Genomic DNA, 7,490 nt, shown 5'->3' with positions numbered 1-7,490 from the left:
TACATTTTCTCTGTAAACCAAAATAATTACAAATGTGAATATCTTCACCCAGGACTTTTTTTTTCACATATAAATTGTAATAGGCCTGTACAGTGTCGATGTAATGAAACGATATGTAAGGCCTATCACATTATTACCAATATTTGATACGTAATGCAATAATGTGAAAAACAACATAGACACATTGCAACACATAGACGCAACATACACTGTAGCCGCACGTACACCAGACACACGTCACCACAAACTGCACAATATGCTCATATACACCCACGCATAGCACACACATACCCACACAAGTATATACAAAATATATACATTCCGAAACACACCGTCACCACGCATACGTCAGACACATTCAACGCATTTAGCACACACATATACAACACAAATACATACTGTATATAACGTACAGAGGCAAAACACATACACGGGCCAACACATTGCACACGTCAACAACGCGCACATTCCACGCACATGCAAAGAAACATTCAAAAGACACACATAGACTAACACGCACGCAAGGATAACGATATGCATACAACACAACACAAATGCATACATCCCACACATGATGCATTCAATGCAAATGAGACTTTTTTTTTTGTATCTGAAAGACGCATATATAATAGAACACACATACAATATACAACACACCCACACAGCAGATATGGAGTACAACACATACACACAAAAAAACCCATTTGTACAGCACTCAAACCTCAAACCAACACCAAAAGTAAAAAAAAAAAAATCAATATAGAACACAAACACCTATGCAAATGTACAACACGCACACACAAATGCAGTGGCGAGACAATGTATTTGTTGTCTTCTGATATTCCTTTTTTTTTTTTTTTTTTCATAGTTTCACCACTTTAATGTGATTGCCAGACAAATGTAAATATCGGACAAAAATAACCCAAATAAACATAAAATGCTATTGGGGCCTTTTTTTTTTTTTATTCAGAAAAAAAACAAGTAAAGCTACCTGAATGAAAATAATACTTGCCTCCTAAACCTAAGTGCTGGTTGGGCCCGTCTCAGCAGTGACAAGTGAAATTTTCCATAAGTGCCAATGAGCCTTTCACATCTCGGCGGAGATGCAATATTTTGGCCCACTCGTCCTGGCAGGATTGCTTTAATTAAGCAACACCGCAGAGTTTTTCATCCTGAACGGCCATTTGAAGGTCATGCCACAGCATTTCAATTGGATTCAAGTCTTTGACTGGGCCACTCCAAAACCTTCATTAAAAAAAAAAAAAAAAAAAAAAAAAAAAAAAAGCCGTTCGGAAGTCGACTTGCTGGTGTGTTTTGTATGGTTGTCCAGCTGCAGAATCCAAGTTGATTTCACCTCGACGTCATGCACAAACTGATGGCCAAACATTCTTTGGTAAAGAGCAGAATTCCTGCTACCATCAATCGCAGCAAGTCATCCAGGTCCCGGAGTGCAAAAGCCGCCCCAGACCAATACACAGACCGCCACCATCTTTTCTTTTCCCTTAAAACACACGTACAAACAACAGACACCGTCACACACAAACAACGCTCCCCCAATGTAGAGGCCTTGTGCAATCAATTAGACAAGTACTAATTGGCCAAATGTGTAAAACTACAAATCAATGAAATAATGAGTTAATGTCAACGACGTAAAAGCAAATGGTTGCGTTTGTTGCGCGTACAAACAGGATGAACCGATCAAGGGTGACTGGCAGTCGTCCTGCATCGCGAAGCAAATAATAGAAATACCTCAGAGGGCAGGAAAAAAGGGGATTCAAAAGAAGTTGAATTAATAATGAGCCACTCGCAAGCCCCCCGCCCCACCCCACCCCCGTTTAAACCGACGATTTATCCAAAAGGGGGAACGTGGCCAAGAAATATTGTGTAGGGCACATATGGCACTTCAGCTGCCATATGTGCCACTTTTCACTAAAATTGGCAATGACGTCCGTGATGGTCAGTGGCAACTGCCAAAAACACAACCGGGCCCCAGTGGGGGGAGTGGGGGGGGGGGGGAGGAGCGGGGGGGGGGGTTGCAGGGTGGGGCGTCGATGCTTGAGGAGTGAGCAAGGCTGGCGAGGGTTCATATCGCCACCGAAGAAGAAGATACGGAGAAGGGGGCTGGTGAAAGACGGTCACTTGCGTGGCTCACCAACCTACAGGAAACACAGCAAACACGACACTCACGCTCGCACGCAAATGTATCGAGCACGTACAACACACAAGCATGCACAAATAAAATTTAAAAAAAGAAAGACATAAAATGAAAATGATGTGCACACTGTCACACTCACACACACATTCAACACATATTAAAATATAAATGTGTATTTATATATATATATGTATATATGTATATATATGTATATATGTATATATATATATATATATATATATATATATATATATATATATATATATGTATGTATATATATATATATATATATATATATGTATATATATATATATATATATATGTATGTATATATGTATATATATGTATGTATATATGTAGTATAACACACACACGCACGTGCACAGATTTCAAGGAATGTTCTCATTGGACGTAATCAACATGTCAAAATTAATCTGACATGATGTAAAAACCGTTGCCTAAAAAGGATGAAAATCCACAAAAATGGATCCAGCATATAAAAAAAAAATGGACTGCCTGAAGCAGAGAGTCTAAATTTGAAAACTATGAATATCTGGTATTTTTAAAGCAGATGTTGTGGCGCCTGATGCAAAATGATTGTGTGCTGTATAAAGTGAGTACACTGAAAAAAAAAAAAAAAAATGGCGTGTTGAATTCATTCACTTTTAATTTCATCAAGTGGCTGCACGAAATATAAGCATGTGGAATCAAGATACGTTTTCAAAGTCGATGTCTACTTCAAAATGTATCCGGCTCCAGATGCTTATATTTTGTGCAACCACTTCAAGAAATAAAATGGAGCAAATTTGACAGAAACTTTTTTTTATTTTTTTAGTGTACAGTGCATTCAAGGAGCTCCTTTGGAGTGCAAACCGAACCGAACCAAACCAAACATCGTCCTCTTTTTGCCTTTGTTTTCTTTCCTAAAAGCCCAGCCTCCATCCATCCCGTGCATCCCATCTTTCCCAGTCCGGCTGCCAGAGCGGCTCAAGGCTGAGGGGTGCACTGAGGCGCCGTGGCAACACTTAACGTCTCCGAGCCTCTCTGGCCCCGGGGCGTCCTCCACCAAGCACACCAAAACACACGCACGCGCCCGCACAAAACGCGCACGTCTGCCAACGTCGGGACCGCCCGGCCCATCGCCGCCGTCGACTCGTCCGGCGCAAGTGGGCCGATTCGCTCCGACTGCCTTCCAAAGTTTCTTCCTCAATGTCTTGTAAGGGGGCGCCAGCCCGCCGAGCGGTGGTGGGAAGTCGCCCAGTACGAGTAGATTCTGAAGGGGCGACATCGGCGTGAGGCCCTCGCCAACGTCAACGTTGGACCTTCAAAATAAAAACTCGGCACTTTCCCCATCTTTGATTTGGCCCTATGGGGCCTTGTTTAGCAGTCGCACCACTGCCCTTTTCATTGAGTGTGACTGTGACTGTGCAATATCATCCGCTTTATTGAGCCCAACTTCAAATTCTTCCTCACAGGGCCACAACGCTGCCCCAATTTTTCCATCCACTGATTGCTTAAGCAGAGCAAAGCTGTTCAACAGGTAAAACACATCTGCAGCAATCGGCACACATGAGTATACTCGCCGATACTTTGGTGAGTACGATGCACTGTCATCGGAGCTGTGAGCAGCAAAAAAAAAAAAACAACAAAAAAACCACAACAACTACTCAAACCCGCTAGCCTCTCATTGTCCCATTTTTTTTTTGTTTTTTTTTTTGCACGTCGAGTGTGGCGCTTCACGTGGCTGAGCTCATTTTCATGACAAAGCCGGTTTGAAGGTGTCCGGCAGGGCCCTTGTTTTGATGTTGCGGCGGGCCGCCGCCGCGACACGTGACGAGCCGGCCGGGCCTCCGGGAGGGGCCGGCGGCTCGGTGGCCCGGACGCCCCTCGCCCACAGCAACAACATCGGCTGCCCGACACACACTGCGCCGCCTCGTTCCAACCTGCCGCCCACCAAAACAACAAATCAAAGGCAGCGGATGCGCGCGCACGCACGCGCGCGCACACTAGCTGCTGGCTGTGTGTGTGCGCTAAGGGCTTCCTTTAAAGCAAACAGTGGGACACAGCTGTTAAGTGGGGGTCATGCAAAGTGTGTGCGCGTGTGTGTGTATACATGCAAAATAGGTTTGTGTACATGTGCAAAATCTATTTGTATTTGTGTGCGTGTAGCAAAATGTATGTTTGCGTGCGCACATGTGTGTTTGTGTGTGGTGTGCGCATGTGCAAATCATTTGTGAGCACGTGTGTGTCCATATGCAAAATGCGTTTTTGGGTGTGTGCGGTCCTTTGTGTGTCTGTGTGTGTGCCCAAAACATTTTGTGCATGTTTGTGTCTATGTGTGTATACGCGAATGCAACAAAAAAAAAGTGTGTGTGTGTGTGTGTGTGTGTGTGCGCGTGTGTTTGCGTGCGTGCATTTCCTCCCAGCCTCCCTGTGCTGGGCAGGTCTCGTCCTTCCACGAGCACTTTAGCAAGTTTGATCAGAAAGAGACCAGAAAAAAAGTGTGACTGTGAATACAAAAAAAATAATTAAAAGTAAAAGAAAGCAAAGCAAAAAAAAAAAAAAAATCATTAGGGAGGGAGGGCAGGTCAGTTCTCGAAAAAGTGACACACACACACACACACTCAGATTTGTGTTAAGCTTTTGCAACGGTTGTTTTGACATCGCTGCGTCGTCCACTGAGGGCCCGCATCGTTCTTGAGATGTCAGCGCGCACGCGAGCGCGAGCGCGCGCACGCACGCACACGCGCGGCTGCGTTAGCGTGGTCAGTGTGAGTCACGCTGCTGCGATTGGGAGCACATTTAACGAGCTAATTGTTGACGCGCTGACATGTTTTATTTGTCCATTGTACTCCACATGTGTTTCTATTCAGGCATCTGACATGACATTCCTCAGAGCTGTCCTATTTATCGCGCTTTTGACTCTTTGCCAACGATCATCATCATCTCTTCCAAACGGCCGACGAAAACATCGCGTACATTGCAAACATTACCCCTCCAATGTCCCCGAAAATGATCCTGAGCGATTATCCTGCGCCGTACGTTGACAGATGAACCTGAGGTGCGTTGAACTTTTTTTTTTGTCGATAGTGTGAGGCGTGTTGATCGATTATCCTGTGGTGTGGCAAGTGTTCAGATCAATTATCCTGTGTGTTGATCGCTAGGGTTAAACTTGATTATCTGGTGGTGTGGCTGGGGTGTGTTGCACTTGTTTATCCTCTAATGTGGGGTGCGGTAAAAGTGATTATCCTGTGGTCTGGGGTGTATCAAGAGGGATCATCCTGTAATGTCAGGTGCTGAGTTCTGATCAATTACTTTGTAGTGGGGAGTGTGTTACAATCGATTGTCCTGCGGTGTGGGAGAAAGACACGGAAAATGTATTCACTCTCTTGTTGTTTTTAAAGCAAACCTCGAGTAGATGATGGAGAAATGTGATTGTATCACGTAATCACGAGCAATCAAACTGAGGAAAAGCCAAATCATTTTGCAATTTTTGACAAAACGTGGTACAAGCATAAATCGAAAAAGGCCATGTAAACATTTTTAATGGGAATTATTTTTGATTTCCTGCTATTTCCATATTTGTTTTTGTTGAAATATGTCACAACTAAAAGTGTAAATATACATCTGGGGAAAAAAAAAATGTTTACAGTAGTCAAGATTCTCATGGAGTTCCAAAATTGCCAACAATGTCAAATCAACTTTAACAAGCTTGTGGTCGTTTTACCTTTTCTATCCTGAACCATTTGACCTTGTTAAAAAAAAAAAAGTTTTACTGGCCAGTAAAATTAAAAAAAACTTTTTTGTGTGGGGGACATCTTGAATTGGTTTGGTGTTAGCGCCGAGCCAAAAGTGTGAGCTGACACACTTTCCCGTCATGTTTTCCCGGCACGCGGCTGACGGGATTGTTGGATCGCGTTGAAGAGTAAGCGTAATCCTGAGGGATTCGGGGGCGTTGGCCGGTTGCTTTAATGGGGGCGAGCGAGGTTAGGTGGAGCGGGGGGTGCGCGCTCACCATCCCGGGACATGCCGGCAGTCACCAGGGATCCTTTAACTTCTGACCCTGGCCGACATGGATAGCGCCGGCTGATGATAATCGCTGTCGATTCCCGCCCACTTCTTTTCTTTGGCAGGGGCGGGGTAAGGGGGAGTGGGGGGGGGGGTTCCCGAGTGACCCCCCCCCCCTCCCCTCGAGTCTTAACGAACCCCGCAATAGCCCCGCGGCACTCAGGAGCCTCTGGGGGTCGGGCCTCCCGCGCTCGGGACCACCGCGACCTCATTCCGGGACAGATTTCACAGCAGATTTACCTCACGTGCCGCCGTCCCGCCTCCTGTCATGCCACCCTGCCGTCTCCTTTGTCCGGCTAAATGAGGCGCGCAGTGGCGAAGGATGTGTTAGCGGGAAGGACGCCAAACTCCGGGACCTGCTCCCGTTTTTTAATTGCCTGCATATTCTCAGCCTCCTTCGAGGAAAGTGTGTCAGGAAGGGACGCCTGGGAGTGAATGAGTGAGGCGGGAGATGTGATTCTTGCCATGTTATCAGAATGATAATTCAACTACAGAATAACAGTTGAGAAAAAAAAATCATCCACCAAAGCCGGTCTGATTTTGCAAACATGAAATTTGGACTCATGTCTGTCCATGAGTGGGCCCACTGAAAAGTCTCACAAAGACAGTGCTAAGACGCTGTCAGTCTGTCGTCTTGGTTTGAATTTGGGGTCATTTTGGCCACTTCCAGGTGTCCCTTTGGTAGGAATGTCTGTTGTGAGCAAACCCGCAAAAAAAGTCTCAACAAGCCATGCCCAAAAAGGCACAGGAATTCTCCCATTTTGCTTCGATTCCACCATTTCAGGGTCATTTTGACCATTTTTCAAAAATTCAGGAATGTCATGTATTTTGGTGAACATGTCTGCAACGAGAACCACAAAAAAATTCTCAATAGGCACGTTTGACGAGACACGGGAAGTCGGCCATTTTGGTTTGTTGTAGCCGTTTCAGGGTCATTGTGACCATTTCCGGTATTTAAAAAAAAAAAAAAAAAAAATCACACCACTAAGCCAGTTTCACAACATGAAATTTAGTGGGCATGCTGCACCTAGCGCAAGTAGACCCCCCAAAAAGTCGACAGAAGCAATGCACAGCAAGTGTGCAACGTTGATTTCAAGCAGCCACTTCAAGCTCGTTTTGGACGTTTCGATCTCGATGCAAAATATTGCGAAATATTTTGGTCTTTGTCATTGCGTGGGGTCGCAGCAAGGCGCCCAAATGGGATGACTCATCACAAACCACAAAAGTACCATTATTCAACAACTGTTTTTTGAGAATTCGGCCCTCA

The sequence above is a fragment of the Filicampus tigris genome, chromosome 5, assembly GCF_054856515.1.
Source record: "Filicampus tigris isolate MCC_2025a chromosome 5, RoL_Ftig_1.0, whole genome shotgun sequence".
NCBI lineage: Eukaryota > Metazoa > Chordata > Actinopteri > Syngnathiformes > Syngnathidae > Filicampus > Filicampus tigris.
The sequence above is the reverse complement of the archived record's forward strand: the minus strand, read 5'-3'. Positions refer to the sequence as shown.